Source organism: Carassius carassius, chromosome 3 (genome assembly GCF_963082965.1).
Source record: "Carassius carassius chromosome 3, fCarCar2.1, whole genome shotgun sequence".
In the NCBI taxonomy this organism is placed as follows: domain Eukaryota; kingdom Metazoa; phylum Chordata; class Actinopteri; order Cypriniformes; family Cyprinidae; genus Carassius; species Carassius carassius.
The window spans coordinates 25,438,431-25,460,842 of NC_081757.1; the positions used below are offsets into that span (position 1 = coordinate 25,438,431).

The 22,412-nt window shown below is 36.1% G+C and overlaps 1 protein-coding gene and 1 long non-coding RNA gene across 3 annotated transcripts in view; both read right to left on the reverse strand.

Annotated features, from left to right (window-relative positions):
- The window catches only part of rbpms2b (RNA binding protein, mRNA processing factor 2b), a 216,282-nt gene that overhangs the window by 60,527 nt on the left and 133,343 nt on the right, over positions 1-22,412 (reverse strand). The window lies entirely within an intron of this gene.
- Positions 531-3,553, reverse strand: LOC132114674 (uncharacterized). Its single transcript, XR_009425346.1, has 4 exons — positions 3,224-3,553; positions 2,395-2,465; positions 1,749-1,930; positions 531-869 (listed from the first exon to the last, which is right to left on the reverse strand). It is a non-coding gene; the product is annotated as an uncharacterized LOC132114674 (long non-coding RNA).

Genomic DNA, 22,412 nt, shown 5'->3' on the forward strand with positions numbered 1-22,412 from the left:
GTGCGTAAGTCACTTCTGAGGGGCGCATGCGCACCGCCGTCGGAGCTGCTTCTGTGTACAACTGTTGGCACAAGCTATATAGATTAAAGTGATAATAAGGTTTTAAATATGGTTATTTTTCTTACATAAACACATTAGCCTTTGTTTACCCTTCAGAGCCATTGAGGCACTTGTTGTTTTGGATGGATGTGCTTTATTTCACTTCTTTTGGACAGATGAAGTGTAACACTTGCTAACTGCCATTAAACAGCTTGGAAGAGCAAAGGCACACTGTAAAAAGAATACTGTGAAATTTACAGTAACTTGCTGGCAGCAATTAGCTAGTAAGTTGCTGTAGTTCATTTCACAGTATGCTTACTGTAAACTTAATTGCAGTAACTTTAAAAATACTGTAAACTTTTTTACAGTAATAATCACAGTACTGTGTTTCATCGCCTCATATATTTTACTACTGAAATAGGGATTACAGCATTAATTTTGTGTACTGTAAAATGAAGACACTTTTTTGCCACTTTTTTGCCACAAAAATGCCATTTATTTATAACTTTTCACACTTTTAATTTCTAAATTCATAAAATAAAAATAGCATAGCAAAAAAAAAATCTTCAATAGGTAAACATTTTTCTGTTAACATTTCATTTCGTTTTGTATACAACAACACTTTTCTGAACATACAAATCAATCCTGTTCAAATGTATTAAAATGTTCGGTTAAAATTAGAATGTATAAAAGGCAAATTAAATTATTTAAAAACAGCAGGATTTCAAACAGTAGAATTTGGTCCCCGAATGTTGTTTTTCTCCCAGAACTGTATTTTTCTTCAGAAACGGGCCTGAATTAGTCAATTTCCTGGGATGGAGTCTTCTACCCTGCAGTGGAAGAAATTAATTATTAATGGAAAGGTTTATAAGCAAGACAGATGGGTTGATGACAACATATAAAAGTTTGATTAGATCATTTGATTTAGCCAATCAACGTGAAATACAACATGTAATACAATGTCCACTTCTCTATAAACCAAAACTCTTACTTAAAACACACATATTAGGGCCTGGAGAGAAAAATCAATTCACCTAGCTATTGCATAGATTCTAAAATCGTTTTTTTAATTTTTTTTATTACAGAATCTAAAATCTATGTCCTTGCTTGTAGATGAGGTTGACAGAAGTTAGCCACTTTCGTTCCAAGAGAGGATGAAATGTGTCGTTATCTATGAGTATTAAAGTGTCGTAACATCCTGAGTGGACATGTAGAAGAGACATGAGACTGAACACACTGAAAAGCCTTTGCCCTGCTGAGAGAGAGAGATTATACAATAGAGCTGCATGATTCATCAAAGACTGTGATCTCGGTCATCGCGACCTTTCAATTTGTCTGTCTACTAAACTTTGACAAAATCATATCGCAACATTCATAGACGTTAGTCATGAAACAGCTTCACAAATGGTCTTTTAAATAAATATTTTAAGTTTTGATATTTTATATGCTCATTACAGTGAGCACAATAATGGAAGTGTGAAGAGTAGAGATGGGAATTTTGAGTAATTTAGAAGTCAAGTAGGCTACTTTATTTGCATGGTGAGTTAAAATAAAAGTTTGATGTTTAAAAATTGCACAACAGTCCATATAAACCCAAATAAACACTTTGAGAAGTATTTTACTAATCAGGTAGGTGGTTAAAGAATGAGTACTCAAATATTTGTTCCCATTCCTAGTCAAAAATATATCAACAACAAATAAGTGCTTACCTCTGGATAAATTCTAATGTAGTGGCTGCCTCCGCAGGATATTCCATGTTAAATATATAGTATGATGCAAAAAGCACAGCCAGAGCCGAAGTGAATTCGGAACGGTCACTCAGTTGGATTTGGTTGGAGAACGCTGCCCTCGATGGAAAGCATCCACCTATTTGCCCCCAGAATGGACTCTCCTAAAAAAATTAAGTTGAGATTGCACAGCATTCAATCTGATATGGTTTACTGTTTGGCAAAGAAACTTTTCTACACAGTTCACTTTCATAACATCCTCTAATGCACAGCCAGGTAGTGAGCCTGCACATGTATGCACGGTGCAGAATTTGTGCACTTCATTTAGTAAAAATCTGGGTGTCTGTAAAGTCCTGATCATATAACAGAATACTGGAGACATGGATTACACATGATGAGTAAGTGTGACCTTTTAAAATGAAGTTTTGAAAGCATTTTGCCTTTATACATGCATTGACCTCATTTTTTTCTATTGGATCAGTGACAACTAGAGATTTTTGGAATCTAAGTGCGAAATGACTTAAAACCTTGTTCACACACAGTAAATCGATACAAATATACTTAACACTTATTATACATATATACTTAAAATTGGGATCTATTGTGTATGTGTAGTGCTGGGATCTACCGAGCATGATGAGTCTTAAGAGTGCTTGGCAGGGAAATCTGGGCCTCAACGTCTGCTTGGGTGGAAGTTTCCTGTAACACAAAATATACAGAAAAAACACTTTTAGAAATCACAAGTACAATATTCATAAGAGAAAGTGTGTGGCAATACACACTTTTGAGATCTAACGTTAGCTGGTTTAGGTTTTGAGTAATATCGGTACATATGTGTTTGCAACGCACAAAATGTTTGCACGTTTTATGTGCACTTTCTAGGGATTGTGTCTGAAGAGAAACAACATTGTTTGCATTTGAAAAACATTGTATACATGCTAGTTCATGTAATTTATGTACCTGGATTGATTGTTAAGGCCTCTTTGCTGCAAGAAATGAACCAAATGGTAAATGAAAATACGAGTAAGATCTCGAAAAATCTTAATACAGTGCGAGTATATTATTATGCTTCCACGTATCATGAATAAAACTCTCGAATGAATAAAACTTTCAAATCGGCCCGCTTAAATGTCTGATTATTCAGGCGTCAACGTTAGCAAGCAAAAAAAAAAAAACAAGTGAGATTATTCAAACGGCTACCGCGTCAGCACAGACATCAAATACACAATTTCAAATTAATGTTATTCAACAATGCTAAACGTTACTCTTTAATCAAACTAAAGACGTTATAAATGTACGTTAATGTTGCCAGAGAAGACAAATCTTTATACAGTATATGCTCCCACATGTCGGGAATGGCATTTCAAATTAGACTATCAACAATCTCGTTTCTGCGGTTTGACTTGCGATGAAGTTCAGAAAAATTATGAACCTATGAAAAATGTCTAAAGTCTTACCTCTAACTGCGTTTTCTGTCGAGTCTGGACTCTGGAGTCGGCTGGCTTGGCTTCACTGCTTCACGCGCACGCACGCGGTGTCGGCGCTGACAGTTGACGTTAGCTGGCTAGAGAAAAATCCGGCTAGTGCACCAACAGACACATCACATACACAATTCCAATTAAATTTTTATTCAACAATGCTATCCTTCTCTAAACTGATGACGTTATCGAATGTTGCCAGATTAGAAAATCGATCAAAATTATGCACAATTTTTTTTTTGGTAATAAAATGAACACAAGACACGAGTTTACTAGGAAGTGTCCCGCTATTTTACCTCTCTCTCTCTCAGTGCACTCTTGAACAAAATAATAATAAATAATGAATTAGTTGAAAAAATAGTTAACTTGACTAGAGTAAACTGTGGAAATAAATCAGCAAAGTTACCTTTCTGAAGTTAAAATTCCAATGAAAGTGTGGAATCTAGCTTTTCAGCTTTCCATGGCTGGAAAAAAAATCCTCTAAATTGCTGTATTGTGATTCACAGAAAAAATATTTTTACTGTAGAATTTTACCGCCATTGAAAATTGACCATGATGCTTTGCAGATCTACAGTAACATGCTGTATACAGGTTTTACAGTGAGCATTTGCCCGTTTTACAGTAATAATGCTGTGAAAACTACAGAAATTTGTTACAGTGCAATTTTTAATATAAATCCAACTGGATTCATTTGAAAGAAGAAAGTCATATACACCGAGGATGCCTTGAGGGTGAGTAATTCATGGGCTAATTTTAATTTTTGGGTGAACTAACCCTTTAACACAACTGCAGCACATCCACTCCACATTCATATAGAGAATTGCTAAAGGATGTCTGTTTCACAACAATTCATATAAATGTAATTTTATTAATAAGATTCGGGAGGAGCGCGTCAGATACTTAGCCTAATCAACACAGGTGGACCATAATCAAGTAATCAATCCCATAGTATAAATATCGCTGACTTACTTCTATCCATTGACGGTTTATCAGCATCCCTCCTCCACCCCATCTCCTCACTTCAAGTTCACTTTATAAATAGACGGGGAAGGGGGGGGTACTCTAGGTTCGGGCCATTCCCGAGCTCGGAGCCCTTCCCCGGACAGCACGCCAAATACGCATTCCATACCTCAGCTAATTATATGTAAGCGTGAACTATTGAAACTATCTTATTAAGATACAAATTAATGCAAGGCTGAAAGTTCAACTATCTGGTGTCATGTTTGGGCTGTAACTGGCATAATGTTATACTGAAAGTGAAAAGCAAATAATGCAGACCTTCAACTCTAAAATCCACTTATTAACAATGCAAATTATTTCCACACAGGAGAAAGGGTGTGCCAAACAAGGGGTCAAGGTTAAGCCAAGGGTTGGGTATCGTATGAATTTTATCAATTCAGATTTAATTCCAATGAGATTAAATAATGATATCAAACATTTATACTGTGTCTCTTTTTTGCAAACTATTTCTTGAAGCTGAATACAATGAACAAAAATCAACAGGCTACATAAAAGTTATATATAACTAATAGAACTCCATGATTTTCTTTTTCCCCCCAATGGAAGTTGTTCTCTCATGATAAAAAAAAAGACAAAAGACAAAAAGACAGACAATTATCACATGCAATTAATGAATAAATTATTTAAAGACTCACTCAAGAGACTTACTTGTTTCATTACAGGAACATCACCAGCAAGTGATCACAACATTGATCGCACATGTCAAAGGTTGAAGAATGAAACAGACAAAACACTATAATTTAGGAATAGAATAACTTTGGTGTTTGAATCGTCTTCACGAACTTTAACAATCTATTCAAACAAAGTGCTTTGTCATGTTGGTGGCGACACCTCTTTTGCAACATGTTAAGCTCTCACAGATATAATACTACTTTTTTGGCATCTAATTGCAAATGTAGGCAAACTTTGGAGTGCTTAGATTAGCGAGCAAAGGTCCTGGTAGATCCTCACAGATGAAAAACAAGTATCTGATTCCGTAAGTATCCGATTCTAGAATCAGAATCGATTTTCAATTCCCAACCCTAGTTAGGCCACTGGTAGATGCCGCATCTACACCATCTGGATCCAAAAAGAGTATTTCTCTATTGACAGCCTTTTAAAAGAGCACTGTATTCAAAAGCAATACATTTTCTACAAGCATGTAATTGGTAAAATGTTGTGATTTTACAGTAGTTATCCAGACCGTAAAAAACCTTCTGGATTTGAAGAGTAAACTAAACCAGACCCTCTGCAGCAGGACTTTATCCATTTTTCATGGTTTATTTGTATCTGTACAGATTCATCATTGACATAATTTCCACATTACTAAAATCTTAATCATCCATGACATCACACAATGACAGAAAAAAAATAAATAAATAAACATCCACTGAAGTGACTGCAGTTCATATTAAGCTTGTTGCGTATTGCTTTAATTCATACCCATTATTTTGGTTTGCTCATTACTGCATACAAACTACCGCCCGTGCCTGTTTCTTGTTATCACAGTAATTTGTTTTCAATAGTTTCCATCATTTGTGCCTTTAAGTATTCAGAAACATGTTAGAAGTAGACAGGTAAGAATGACATGCATAACGAAATACACTGCATAATGCTCAGAATGTTACATTTGCTGTAAATACTGTTCATAGTTTGTTTCTCCACACTCACATGTAGGTGTTGTCACGGTACCAAAATGTAGTAAACAAATATTAAATGTAGAAACATATTAAGATGTTTCATTTTCATAACTGGATTTTGAGATTCCGTCCGCGTTTTCTGCTTCGCTGAAATCATAGCGCTGTATGTGTCAAGAACCGGTGTAGTGCCGAATTCTGACCCCCGCCAGATTATTACTCCCATAGTATTGGTAGGTTTAGGGTTAGGTGTGGGGGAGGGGTTAGGATTAGGGGTGGGGTTAGGATTAGGCAATCAGATAACGATTTGAACAAGGGGGGTAATAATTCGGCAGGGGGTCGAAATTGGCCACAACACCGGGTTGACTGGGTCCTTGGTACCACCGGTACTTAAAGAAACCTGGTACCGTCACATTTTCATTTTTTTAGTACCGACTTGGAACCGAAGTACCGGATCTTTTGACAACACTACTCACATGTACTGGTGTCAGTGTATTGCATTTAGTAAACCCAGTTGTTTCACTACATCCTTTGTTTGTTATTGCCGCCCAGCACAAAAAAAATAAAAAATAAAAATATATATATATATATAAAATTCTATACATACATCCTCATAACCCTCAAAAAATCTTTGTTCAAGGATGTTGAAACAGAATTGTCTACTTTCCAACTGCAATGTTGCCTAGCAAACCCCCCTTGGAGACCCCATCAAACTTATCACCAAAATCATGTGGAAGGTTAATATCTCTAACCAAGCCTCTATCCTGAGACCCTGGCATTACTTTGTACTGAGGGAATATGACGATCTAATGTACTTTGATGAAAGTGTGATAGCAACAGTGTACTTTACTAAAGAAACAAGTCATCTTTGTATTACAATGCTACACATTACTTTGCAATACCTACATCCAGCTAAGTCACTTGCATTTATCTATCCTATACATTCTGTTGTTTTCTTGTTTCTAATTTAACTGATTTTGCAATCTCATGCAGTTCTTAATTACTTGAATTTGCATCTAATTTGAATAAATAATTTGTATGAATTTGTATAATCTTTTTATGTTTTATGTTAGACAAACGTTAATTTGTCTAACAAACACATACTGTATGTCAGCTTTATTTTTAGCTATGACAGACATACTGACAGTAATTTCCAGTGATATCGCTGTGGCTTTCTCCAACTCTGCATGTGGTGACTGGGCACTGCACATGAATAATACAAAATAAATGTTATATGCATGCAATCTAATATGTGAATCAGACTACAATTTTTAGGGTTCATCGGAATCTGAAATCAGATTGGATTCATTTTGATTTAAAAATGAGTTCATGTAAACATACCTAGTGATGGTTATGTTGACAGGTGGGGTTAGGAGTGAACTTTCATGCTGACTTTTCCTAAAAATTATTTTTGTACTATGCACATTGTTGTGTATTGTATGTGCATATCTTGTTGTAATATAATGGATTTTATACTAAAAATACTACCGGTAATTTGGTGTCTCTTACACCAAAACCGAAATGAATATTCATCTGGAAAATAGCAGAAGACAGTCAAACAGCTGTCACTCAGAAAAACCACAGAAGCAAAACTGTCTAATGTCAGACTCAGCCATAAATAAACCCATTCTGTGATGCTTTACATTTATAACTTCTTTGGAAGCTATTCTACATGTCAAAATCACAGAAAGTTGTGCTTCAGGACTGTTTGATGTGAATGCTTTAATGCACAAGATTAATTCAATAAGTCTGTGGTAAATCCCTTAACCTAACTTCTAAAGAATGGTCAGAAAAAGCAGGAATCAAAGAATGTCTGTTTTCAAGAAGCTCCAGTTCATCACTAAATGATGAAGAGCCTCTCAGGAATATCTATTTATAAAATGAAGACAAGATGGGACATTTAACAAAAATAAAGTCATTTGCAGCTTTTGCTAAGTGTTATTCCATAAATTGTTGGAGAGTTTAGTAAATGCAAGTAAACTGAAATCCTTCCAATTTTTTTTTTACTATTCTCTTTCATTGTTCTCATGCTGTGAAGACTCACACACCTTCATTAAAGTGATAGTTCACACAATAATGAAAATGTTGTCATTATTTACTCACCCTCATGTCGTTCTAAACCCTCATGGCGTTCTAAACCTATAGGAGTTTCTTTATTATGCTGAACATAAAAGAAGATATTTCAAAGAATGCTGGTAATCAAACCGTTGATGGTCTCCACTGACTTCCATTGTATTTCTTTCCCTACTATGGAAGTCAATGGGGACCAACAACTATTTGGTTCTCTAAAATTCTTCAAAGTATCTTCTATTGTGTTCCACAGAGGAAAGAAAAGTATACAGGTTTGGAACATTGGTCATTTTGGGTGAAGTACTCCTTTTAAGTGATATGTAACCAAACCTCACAAAATAAATTGGTGTCACGTATGCAAATAACTACATACATGCAGGTATTCCAAATGGCTTTGCTGCTCAGCACAAGCTGACTCATCACAAACTGATTGTTCTTACTTACCATTTACACTTTGCCTTTAGAGCAACTATAGAAATTCTCTCAAAATGGAAGTCAGGCAATTTATATATAATTGCCCTCATTTTGCAAAGGAGACTTGTAGTCATCATACATGTATTTTTTTCACCTCACTAAACCTTAGCGAGGCTCTTTTCTAAGATGGAAAGATGAGCATTTTAAATAAGAAATTGAATTTATGAATCTAAGGTTTTGCTATGGTTAGATGAGGACTAGTCAAATTACATGCATCCATACAAACCCTTATCCACTTTCTGTAACTCTATAGTTCTTCATCTCAACAGGAGAGAGAGCAGGAGACTGTGAGACTGGCAGGATCTCAGTACAGGGAATAATCAAGGGCCATCAAATGCTCAGAGATGAAAGGCCGAGAAATGTGGGTACAGACAGAAATAAAAAAAATTCTTTGACAGAAAATAAGGGAAATCATGTCGTGTCGCCCTGCCAGCATAATGGTATGGGTGTGCAACTCATCAGTCTCACTGGAGTTCTCCAACGGAAGTTTCTTTAGGAGGAGACAATCAATAAAGGCAATATGATATTTGATTTATTTGGCATCAATCACTGCCCACAACTACAGTACATAAACCATGCAAATAGTAAACTGGAGCCAATTTAAAAGATAAGAACATAGCTGATGGAATTGTAGGAGTTCAGACCTATGCAATGCACAATGTACAAATAACTGGACAGAGATTCTGGTTGACCATGAAAGGAACCTAAAAAATGTGATGTGCATGAAAATAGCACAGGCTGCAAATAAAGGGGGCGGGGGGGTAAAAAGTCAAGGGTAAAAACTAGAAGTCAGGGAGGTCAGAATACTGACATTATTTTAGCTGTGAGTGAAAATGCTGTATACCCGGTAGCCCAAGGCTCGATTATGTTCAGTACTGACATACCAGCAGCAAACTATGTCCACAATAAACCTGTAGTTGTATAGCAGAATTGAATTTCATAATACATCTAGAAATATGATATGAAGAAAATGTTCACACTTTTAGTTAACAGCTAGAAGAGACTGAATATGTCTGCACAGTAATGTAAGTTACTGCCAGTGACAAGATAGCAATGCTGCATGTTTAGCAACTCAGAATAACATGATCCTGTATGTACAATTCAAAGGACGTGTGAAAACATTCTGAAAAGAAATAAATAAATAACAGCCCATCAAGTTCCTGTAAGTTTAATAGCCTAATATTTGTCAATACTGAAAGTAAATGATTGACAGACAGATTAAGTTAATTAGGAAAAACAAAAACAGCATCAACATTCAACAAGTTAACTCATCATGAAAAAAAATGTAAACTCTGTCTGGGAAATGAATACAACAGAACAATCAGATGAAAAACAAAAGCTGATATACCTGTGGAACTTTACAAAGGCGTTTACATTCCCACCGCGTCGTCATTCTCATCTCAACACCTGCACGTGGACATGCACTTGCTCACTAGATCTGCGAAGCCTCAACAAAACATACTTTGAAACCGATTTTTTCATAGTTTCCTTCGCCGAATTTGTTCAAAACGGTTTTATTATGAGATACGAGTGACCTGCTTCTTCCAAAGTCCCGACTTCAGGGGCTTTGCAGTGCATTCTAACTTCGCGAATCGGTTCTTTAGAACAGTTCGTTTAAAAATGAATCAACTACTTTAATTCTTTATGTCCCTACATAATCCGTAGGCATGTGCACATGTTGCCATAATCTGCGTTTAAATGCGCGAGATTGGTGATTTGTCATTGCCACTTCTTTCTGTTTCATTACTACAGCTCATTTAGCCGACAATAGGCTTGAAACTTTAAGGACGTGTTCGAAAGAGCCGGTTCTCGTTCCACTGAGTGAGTTGAGTGGTTTTGCTTCCCATCCAATTCGAACAGATTCAGTTCGACTGATGAACGAATCGGTTATAGGTTAATTTACTATCTTAGTTCTCTTTTCTTTATTCAAAGTTGATCTATAGACGAATATGTTATTTAAAGTTATGTTAATCCGAAAGCAATGAAAACTATATATATTTTGTGTTATATGTATTACACTTTTTACATTAGTTCTTTTTTATTCTAACTATAACTGCTTTAAAGGGATAGTTCACCCAAAAATCTAAATTATGTCATTAATAACTCACCCTATCGTTCCAAACCCGTGAGACCTCCGTTTATCTTTGGAACACAGTTTAAGATATTTTAGATTAAGTCAGAGAGCTCTCAGTCCTTTCATTCAAACTCTGTGTGTGTGGTATACTGTCCATGTCCAGAAAGGTAAGAAAAACATCTTCAAAGTAGTCCATGTGACATCAGAGGGTCAGTTAAAATTTATTGAAGCATCGAAAATGCATTTTGGTCCAAAAATAGCAAAAACCACGACTTTATTCAGCATTGTCTTCTCTTCTGTGTCTGTTGTGAGAGAGAGTTCAAAACAAAGCAGTTTGTGATATCCGGTTTGCGAACGAATCATTCGATGTAACTGGATCTTTTTGAACCACTGAATCATTTTAAACGGTTCGCGTCTCCAATACGCATTAATCCACAAATGACTTAAGCTGTTAACTCTTTTAATGTGGCTGACAGTCCCTCTGAGTTCAAACAAACCAATATCCCGGAGTAATTCATTTACTCAAACAGTACACTGACTGAACTGCTGTGAAGAGAGAGATGAACACCGAGCCAAGCCAGATAATGAACGAAACATTGACTCGTTCTCGAGTCAAGAACCGGTTGCATCGGTTTTCGGATCACCAGTAGTTCTTTCGGACAGTTTGATTCAATAAACCGGTTGAAGAAAACGGTTCACCGGTTCTTTTGCGCTTGACGTAATGGCATCATTGGCGATGATTGTCCTTGATTCAAGTCTTCGGTTTACCTGGGCTCATAACATTAGCACAGAATCAGTTCAGAATCAATCACCAAAAGAATCAGATTGGTTCAGACGCTCTGTGTGTCAGTCTGCTTCACGCTGAATCACACATGCGCAGTATCATCAGCTCCTCGGTTCTCGAATCGGTCGCGTCTGACAGAAACGGTTCTTGACTTGAGAACAAGTCAGTCTTTTGTTCGTTATCTGGCTCGGCTCTGTGTTCATCTTCAGTTCTCTCTTCACAGCAGTTCAGTCAGTGTACTGTTTGAGTACATGAATTACTCCGGGATATTGGTTTGTTTGAACTCAGAGGGAGTTTCAGCCACATTAAAAAAGTTAACAGCTTAAGTCATTTGTGGATTAATGCGTATTGGAGACGCAAACTGTTTAAAACGATTCAGTTCGATTTGGTGAACTGGTTCAAAAAGATCCGGTTACATCGAATGATTCGTTTATGAACCGGATATCTCAAACTGCTTTGTTTTGAACTCTCTCTCACAACAGACACAGAAGAGAAGACAATGCTGAATAAAGTCGTAATTTTTTTTTTTTCACTTTGAAGATGTTTTTCTTACCTTTCTGGACATGGACAGTATACCACACACACAGTTTCAATGGAGGGACTGAGAGCTCTCGGACTCAATCTAAAATATCTTAAACTGTGTTCCGAAGATAAACGGAGGTCTTACGGGTTTGGAACGACATAAGGGTGAGTTATTAATGACATAATTTTGATTTTTGGGTGAACTATCCCTTTAATGTTTCAAGTGGTGTATCTTTTAAAGAAAGAAAGAAACGTTGACCTGTTTAGGAGTCAGATGTCAGATAAATAGATTTACTAGGCTCTGAATTCTAAAATTCACCCATTTAAAATAAAATCTATTTTTACTGTGTGATGCCCAAATTTGATCATTGAGAAGACACTTGCATTCATTTCTCAGAATGATTTTATCATGATTCATCTATAGGTAACTCAGTCTTCAATCGGCACATCATCAACCTCCAGTGGGCTCGGAGGAGATTGATTCATGATGTGTTTGCAAGGGGAGCTGCAGAGAGTCTCCTGTCACAGTTGATAATGACGGTATCTGTAGCATGTAGCGCCAGGCACAGTAATCTCTTATTCAAAACACAGAGAGAGCAATGTGGCTCTCGGCTCTTGAAAACTGAGAAAGCTATTTACAGATCAAGGTAGATAGTGTATCAGCTAGCAAATAATAAATGACCTGCTCAGTGAATATGATCACATTAGAATATATTCCAGCCTCATAAACCGGTGACAGCAAACTGCTGAAAAACACAGGTGCAGTTTAGACAATACAGTGTTCAGTGCAACAATCGTTACTGATTTAATTAGATTTAATAAGTCATGTCTGAATGATTGGTAGTAATGAACTTGCTGTCTGCTTCTTGGAAGCACAGGTGTTGTCATCTCATGGCATCGCATTATACAAATACACAGATCTGCATGAATGTGTTGGCGTCCAGATACAGATCAACAATAAAAAAAAAAAAAACATTGCGTCTCAACATTGCATGAAGCATGAAATCAGTCAATGCTATTTTCTTAATACACAATACTGGCTTTATTGTGCATGTGGATTTATAATTTTTTGTCCTTGTAATCTTTCATTAAAATGTTAACTTGCTCTGACTGTAATACAATATAGTTATCTCTGTTGACACATGCAAGGCCATGCTACCAGTTACTGAAATTTACTAGAAATTAGTGACAAAAAATGTTTCTTGTGTGGATGAAACATGATATTCAATGAGAAAAGTACTGTTTATTAGAACTATTTTTTTATAACATGCATTAGTGAATCGACCAAGAACATGCAATGAGCAAGTAAATTCGGTTGATGTTGATTTCATATTGACTTCAACACTTCATGTGCCATATGTCAGGGAAAATAAGATGGTGTCTCTCAGCCGGCATCATTGTGTGTTTAACCTCATCACGGTGTGGTACCACATCTCTTTATGCATTAGTCAACATTTACCATGTACTGCTGAGTCTCTCCTTCTCTTAAATTATCCTCCAATTTGTGCTGAGATTGTGAATATGCACATCAGTCAGCTTATAGTTTGAAGTCTATGCTCATCCCAAAGCTAGATCCACCGATTAAAATTAAAGACTGATAAATAAATAAGAAGCTGAAGAAATTAATTTCCACAGTGCACCAGATGTGTAAACATCTTAAAGAAGAAACTTGGAAACACATCATCTCATAGACACATCTTTGAAGGTTTGTAAGACCGACAGACAGATTCACTTTGAAGAACTACTGAGAATTATTTCTTATGAATGTGGACTGTGAACATTTAACAAAAAATACAGTACAAAAATGCAATACAAATAATAGAAAATGTACATTGTTCTGCATATTTGCATCTTTTTGTGATATATTTTGACATTTAGTGTTGTTATTTATTTATTTTTTTCCTGAAAAAACCTTAATAACCTTTGGCAATTACACCAAACATTTGAAAACAAAAGAATTATGTGACTGCATTTGTGTCGTCATTATGAAACTGTTGATTCGATGCCAAAACAAACATGATTTGCCTTTCACACCAGCAACACAAATTACACAAGTCTCAAGTTTGACTGACAAACCAAATTGTAGCTTCTAGGAATCCATTTGGAAATGACACCACCTGCACTCCATCGGTTATTCATTTGCAGCTTTATTTTCACCCTGATAGGCAAAAATACTATTTTCAAGCATCCTGTTTTCCTATATTTTCACCTCATTTTTATGCCTCCGTGAAGACAGATTTCCAGTGTTGATGTCACAGTGTTCCAACCATTCTCTGTTGCTCTGCTCTGTTAATTAAACAGATTTTAATCACACTGTTTCAAAGCAATCATTTTTAGAGTAACTGCCATGGCCAGTCAGTCAATCTCACAGCGCAGACAGATGAAGACTACAGAGTTAAACACACGTCAGGCAATAAAGGCAGCACAGAGAGGCCTATTATCCCTGTTTCTCTTCACTCTCTCCACAAGCGTCTTCAGGACAGCAAGGGTATCGCCTGCAGCGAATGCTGTCACATGCTCAAACAGCAGCTCCTTAACTTCCACTAATAACCAAAGTCAAGGGAAACACTTTGCTGTTCTTGTCTAAAGTTTCATCTGAGCTACTGTGGCTATAAAAGGACAGTGCGACTCAGCCAGTGTGTTAGGAATGGATAAGAATACAATAAACCTGATGTGACGGACCAATAAGACAAAGACATAGTTTTCATTTGGTTGTAATTCAGGGGAAGGGAATAAATTAATCAGTATGTACCCATAATGCTGTTGGAGGGAGAATACAGATCTTACATGTCAGTATTAGCTTGATTGTCCCAAAGGTTTTTTTTTTACTCCTTAAGTAAGGGTAAGATGAAATTTGAAAAAAGCAAGCAAATCTGTTTTAATGCATTAGTGGAAATGGACACACACACACACACACACTCACACACAGAGTGGAAAGCTAATAATGTGTTTTAATGTTTGTTTGTTTTTCAAAAGTACTGCACACACACATTTAGCCTCAATGGAGAGAGACTGTAGTACATTCTTAATAATAAAGATTCTTTATTGGCATATATTCCATAAAGAACCTTTAACATCTATGGAATCTTTACATTGATTCAACAAGAGGTTCTTTACAATGTCATCATAAAACAGCTGATTCTACGCCTAACCAAATACAGCTTGCCTTTCACATCAGTGGTACAGGTCTGGTCTCAAGTTTGACTGACAAACCAATCCGTAGCTTCTAGTCAACAATTTAGATATAACATTACCTGCACTTCATTAGTTATTCATTTGAAGTTTATTCATTGAATCCCAACAGGTAAAAAATATAGTGGGAAAATGATCTTGATTTTATTAAATGTACTTCATAAAAACAATTTATTTTAATAACTGATCCCTGAAAGGTTCTGTGGGGAACCCAAAATGATTCCTTTATGTTATAGCTGCAAAATAAATAAATAAATTAAATATTTTTAATAAAGTTTGGTTAGACTTATTCGTTGTTTCCCTACCAGCTTTGAAGTAAATCTTCCCAATTACCTAAGAACTTAATTATTAATAATTAATCTAAGGACAGTGCAGGTCATTTCTGTTCACAGAGATCTGTATGGGGTAGAGACGAGCTGTGGGACATGATTAGAGCTGGCCTTTCACACCAGCAACACAAATTACACAAGTCTCAAGTTTGACTGACAAACCAAATTGTAGCTTCTAGGAATCCATTTGGAAATGACACCACCTGCACTCCATCGGTTATTCATTTGCAGCTTTATTTTCACCCTGATAGGCAAAAATACTATTTTCAAGCATCCTGTTTTCCTATATTTTCACCTCATTTTTATGCCTCCGTGAAGACAGATTTCCAGTGTTGATGTCACAGTGTTCCAACCATTCTCTGTTGCTCTGCTCTGTTAATTAAACAGATTTTAATCACACTGTTTCAAAGCAATCATTTTTAGAGTAACTGCCATGGCCAGTCAGTCAATCTCACAGCGCAGACAGATGAAGACTACAGAGTTAAACACACGTCAGGCAATAAAGGCAGCACAGAGAGGCCTATTATCCCTGTTTCTCTTCACTCTCTCCACAAGCGTCTTCAGGACAGCAAGGGTATCGCCTGCAGCGAATGCTGTCACATGCTCAAACAGCAGCTCCTTAACTTCCACTAATAACCAAAGTCAAGGGAAACACTTTGCTGTTCTTGTCTAAAGTTTCATCTGAGCTACTGTGGCTATAAAAGGACAGTGCGACTCAGCCAGTGTGTTAGGAATGGATAAGAATACAATAAACCTGATGTGACGGACCAATAAGACAAAGACATAGTTTTCATTTGGTTGTAATTCAGGGGAAGGGAATAAATTAATCAGTATGTACCCATAATGCTGTTGGAGGGAGAATACAGATCTTACATGTCAGTATTAGCTTGATTGTCCCAAAGGTTTTTTTTTTACTCCTTAAGTAAGGGTAAGATGAAATTTGAAAAAAGCAAGCAAATCTGTTTTAATGCATTAGTGGAAATGGACACACACACACACACACACTCACACACAGAGTGGAAAGCTAATAATGTGTTTTAATGTTTGTTTGTTTTTCAAAAGTACTGCACACACACATTTAGCCTCAATGGAGAGAGACTGTAGTACATTCTTAATAATAAAGATTCTTTATTGGCATATATTCCATAAAGAACCTTTAACATCTATGGAATCTTTACATTGATTCAACAAGAGGTTCTTTACAATGTCATCATAAAACAGCTGATTCTACGCCTAACCAAATACAGCTTGCCTTTCACATCAGTGGTACAGGTCTGGTCTCAAGTTTGACTGACAAACCAATCCGTAGCTTCTAGTCAACAATTTAGATATAACATTACCTGCACTTCATTAGTTATTCATTTGAAGTTTATTCATTGAATCCCAACAGGTAAAAAATATAGTGGGAAAATGATCTTGATTTTATTAAATGTACTTCATAAAAACAATTTATTTTAATAACTGATCCCTGAAAGGTTCTGTGGGGAACCCAAAATGATTCCTTTATGTTATAGCTGCAAAATAAATAAATAAATTAAATATTTTTAATAAAGTTTGGTTAGACTTATTCGTTGTTTCCCTACCAGCTTTGAAGTAAATCTTCCCAATTACCTAAGAACTTAATTATTAATAATTAATCTAAGGACAGTGCAGGTCATTTCTGTTCACAGAGATCTGTATGGGGTAGAGACGAGCTGTGGGACATGATTAGAGCTGGAAGAGGATACAAATGAAGCTTTAATGAACTAATTGATAAACAGGAGATGACTGACCAGATTAGCTCCCATTTATTCCATAAATGGCAATGAACCATGATGGGGTGCAGGGAAAGTCCCTTACAGCATGTCAGCTACTCATTTGAGGTGCACATTTATAAGACCGCGCATTAGTGCGGGACATACTGTAAATTACTTGGCTTCATCTGGTTTTGGACACACAGTATCTGAGGGTGACTTTCTCTGGCGAATATGTATTGTGAGTTATTAGCCAATTAGCCAAGCCCTAAATGCATTAGCATTCAGGAGTCCTCACCCCTGCCAGATTCCCAAGCTCCCTCAGCCTCTCCTCGCTGCCATCCTTCTGCTGCTCCAAACCTCAACCACAGCCTGAGGCCATCATTACCCATGCCAACCCCAAAGCAGCCACTGACAAGCCTGTTTGAGGTGCTGTGATTTCCGTTCCCCCACTGTGTTCCATGTTATCGTCAGCAGGCTGCTCCATTCTGAATGGTAGGTCCCTATCTTTCATATCCATGAGAACTTGCTGTCAGTCACTGCTTCTTCACTGATCTCATCATTACCAACCAAGATTGCAATCTTTCTCAGTTTGTCCCATCCAATAATAAATATGTACTGTACATACAAAAGAGGAATGTTATTTCAAAATATACAACATTTTAAAAGAATGCATTTATTTGACCAAAAATACAACAAAACAGTATTATCATTATAATATAAAATATGTATTCTATTTTAGCATGTTTTAAAATGCAATTTATTTATTTAAATACAATTTATTCAAGCAGTCATTACTTCAGTCTTCAGTGTCACATTACCCTACAAAAATTATTCTAATTTGCTAATTTGGTTCTCAGGAAACATAATAAATGTATTATTATTATTATTATTATTTATTTTTTTATTTATACTGTTATTACTTTTAAATTCTTGGATAATTAAAAGTTCAGAAGAACAACATTTATTTGAAATATAAAGTTTTGTTACATATATAATATGATATAACATAACATAATAGCATAAAATATTATGATACATAATGCCAGTGTTACAGCATGATTAACTGTTGATTATCATGATTAACTGTTTCAGAGAAACATACAGTATGAAGAAATTAACCCTAGTAAAAAAAAAAACTATATATTTAAAATATGTTTATTTCATATATAAGTTAAAATATATTAACATATTTACTGACATATCACTCGAGACTCACTGATATAAAAATTCAAATTTATAAACATTTGAACTTCATTTGGAGTATATCCAACTGCTTGCATTTCTTAACATTAAGCCTAACATGTTTAAACACAACTATTGATGAGGATTGTATGATCTTTGAATAATAGCAAGATATTTAAAGTGTACCTGAAGTATACTTAAGCACAATCAAATATACTTCAGTATATATTTAGTTGGACTTCAGCACTACTTCTGCACAATTAAAGTGCATTAAGTACAAATTTAGTTGTTCCAATTCAGCAGACTTTAATTATACCAGTTAAGTATACCAAAAGCACAGTTGTAGGATATTTTATTAAGTACACGTTTATAAATATGTAAATTTATTTGTCGTTTAATTAGTATGAAATGAATGTGTTTCAAATATATTTTAGTATATTTATTTTTCATAATAGGGACTTGTTGAGTGAATTACTCAAAAAAACAGTTGTTTTGGTCTTGAATGAATCAGTATTTTAGAACAAATCGGTAAAGTGAAGGAATCAAATGATCAACTCATAAAGACACATAAGGTTACTTGTTGCCACTTGATGGTTTATAAACCTGCACTGAATCCATTCCCAACGATACATACAATGTCTGCCTAGAACATGCAATCACATTCAACCGGAGCGATACAAGCAGTGAAAAGTCCCAGTGCTGCAGAGATTTCTCATTAACACAAAATCCTTTCAGCAAATGTCACATCACTGGCTCCATAGATTCTCATTCACTTTCCCACCAAACATCCCTGGCACACACAGAGATGTCTCATCTGCAGATTGTAAATTGTGTCACAGCAAATGATTTAACTGTTCTTGATTGAACTATTTATTTTGTGTAGGTCTATATGTTTCTCAAAAGACAAGGCTGTGTCTGTCAGTACTGTACATTTACATGGACAACAATCTTCTGCTTTTAACATGATTAAGACAATACTCTGATTAAGTATCTACCTTGTAATCAGAGATTTTTGATTACCTTAATATGGCTAAAGTCATACTCGAAGTAACACAAATCGAATTAAGACGTGGAGTATTAACCGTAGACTATTACTGAAGTGTAGTATAGACATATACACACCTTAATCACACTATTACCATCGTGCAGGACTTTTTGCCACATTTTGCGATAGGATACACAGATGGCAATGGTCGACCGTTTGATGGCAAACAAAAGAGCATGGCTTCATTAATGCCGTCTTCTGTTAGCACATATACCATGACACATAATTAACCTCACTTGAAGCTTTCGGTAAATTAAAAACTGTAAATGGCATCATAACGAAGACAAACTTTATGTTTATACATGAAATTCTGGAGGAGACGACGGATGGAGTGGTGTGGGGACGTAATGATGTGTGCCATTAATCGATCTACTATATGTACTGTAACATAAAACGGCAACATGAAAGGAATATTCTAAAATAAATTCATGTAAACACATTAACCATAATATTGTATTAGGATAAGGTAAATAATTCGATTACTGATGTCCACGTAAACAAAGTCACTGAGAAACAACAGAGCTTGGCCCTGCTCGCTGCATGGAATAACATAATTTATATGGGATAAAAAGAGATGTGATTTGCATGCACCAGAAAAACTATTTCAGAGCTCAGTCATCATTAGCGACACAGCTCATCATTAAGTAGGAGGTAGAATCTACATTGGCATTCCAAGGCCTGTGAGTGAGATACACTGAGACACTTTTTTTACACATACAGGCTTGAAGCAAACTCTTCAGTGTGCCTGTGCCAGCAGTCCCTATCCAGTGTGATCAATGCAGGGCACAACACTCAATCCCCACAACTTCTTTAAAGGACTGCGCACAAAGACAATGGTGAACACACTTCATGAGTTATATGCAAACTTTTCCTGATGCACAAAAACACACACTCAGCCTCCAAGGTGTCCAACCAGATAATTACTTCAAACACTATGACAGCCATTAAGATGCATTTACAAACAGGAAGCAACTCCCAAGCAGGGCTGCCAAGTCTGCAGTTTTCCCACAGAATTGGGATTATTTTAAACTCTTCAGGACAAAAGTGGATGTTTCAAAACTTGTAAGCATTCCCAAATTGGTGGGTGTTTCTAAATCATGTAGTGAAATTTACATCCGTTGTGGCCTAATGGTTAGAGAGTTTGACTCCTTAACATAAGTAAATTCTGTTTGACTGAAATGCTTGAATTGAAACATATTATATTCTAACAATTATTTATTACATTTACATTTATATTTAGTCATTCAGCAGATGCTTTTATTCAAAGTGGCTTACAAATGAGGACAATGGAAGCAATCAAAATCAACAAAAGAGCAATGATATGCAAGTGCTATAAAAAGTCTCAGTTAGCTTAAAGGGTTAGTTCACCCAGATAGCAAAATTATGTAATTAATAACTTACCCTCATGTTGTTTCAAACCCGTGAGACCTCCGTTTATCTTCGGAACACAGTTTAAGATATTTTAGATTTAGTCCAAGAGCTCTCAGTCCCTCCATTGAAGCTGTGTGTACGGTATACTGTCCATGTCCAGAAAGGTAAGAAAAACATCATCGAAGTAGTCCATGTGACATCAGAGGGTCAGTTAGAATATTTTGAAGCATCGAAAATACATTTTGGACCAAAAATAGCAAAAACGATGACTTTATTCAGCATTGTCTTCTCTTCCGTGTCTGTTGTGTGAGAGAGATCAAAACAAAGCAGTCTGGATATCCGGTTCGCGAACGAATCATTCAGTTGACCAAATCGAACTGAATCGTTTTAAATGGTTCGCATCTCTAATATGCATGAATCCACAAATGACTTAAGCTGTTAACCTTTTTAATGTGGCTGACACTCCCTCTGAGTTCAAACAAACCAATATCCTGGAGTAATGCATGCACTCAAACTGTACACTGACTGAACTGCTGTGAAGAGAGAACTGAAGATGAACACAGAGCCGAGCCAGATAACGAACAAAAGACTGACTCGTTCACGAGTCAAGAACAGGTTGCATCGGTTTTCGGATCACCAGTAGTTCTTTCGGACAGTTCGATTCAATAAACCGGTTGAAGAAAACGGTTCACCGGTTCTTTTGCGCTTGACGTAATGGCGTCATTTGCGATGATTGCCCTTGATTCAAGCCTTCGGTTTACCTGGGCTCATAACATTAGCACAGAATCAGTTCAGAATCAATCACCAAAAGAATCAGTTCGGTTCAGGCGCTCTGTGTGTCAGTCTGCTTCACGCTGAATCACACATGCGCAGTATCATCAGCTCCTCGATTCTTCTTATCTGGCTCGGCTCGGTGTTCATCTTCAGTTCTCTCTTCACAGCAGTTCAGTCAGTGTACTGTTTGAGTACATGAATTACTCCGGGATATTGGTTTGTTTGAACTCAGAGGGAGTGTCAGCCACATTAAAAAAGTTAACAGCTTAAGTCATTTGTGGATTAATGCGTATTAGAGATGCGAACCGTTTAAAACGATTCAGTTCGATTTGGTGAACTGAATGATTCGTTCGCGAACCGGATATCCAGACTGCTTTGTTTTAAACTTTCTCACACAACAGACACGGAAGAGAAGACAATGCTGAATAAAGTCGGCTTTTTTGCTATTTTTGGACCAAAATGTATTTTCGATGCTTCAAAAAATTCTAACTGACCCTCTGATGTCACATGGACTACTTTGATTATGTTTTTCTTACCTTTATGGACATGGACAGTATACCACACACAGTTTCAATGGAGGGACTGAGAGCTCTCGGACTAAATCTAAAATATCTTAAACTGTGTTCCGAAGATAAACTGAGGTCTTACGGGTTTAAAACAACATGAGGGTAAGTTATTAATTACATAATTTTGCTATCTGGGTGAACTAACCCTTTAACACAGTACAGGTACAAGCTTTTCAAGGTTTTAATCATATGGAAAATAAAAAGAAAACAGATTAGAAGAATAGACCCATCTAGTGTTAGATGCCTTTTTTAGCTTTTGTTAATGTTATGATAATTTAAAAGAAAATAAATAGATAGAATACAAAAAGATTATAGAAACTAGTGTTGTAAGAAAACAAGCAGTTAGTAAATGAATAGGGTGCAAGTCTATGGTGCAAGTTTTTTTTTTAAGGAATAGAATTAGAATAGAGAGT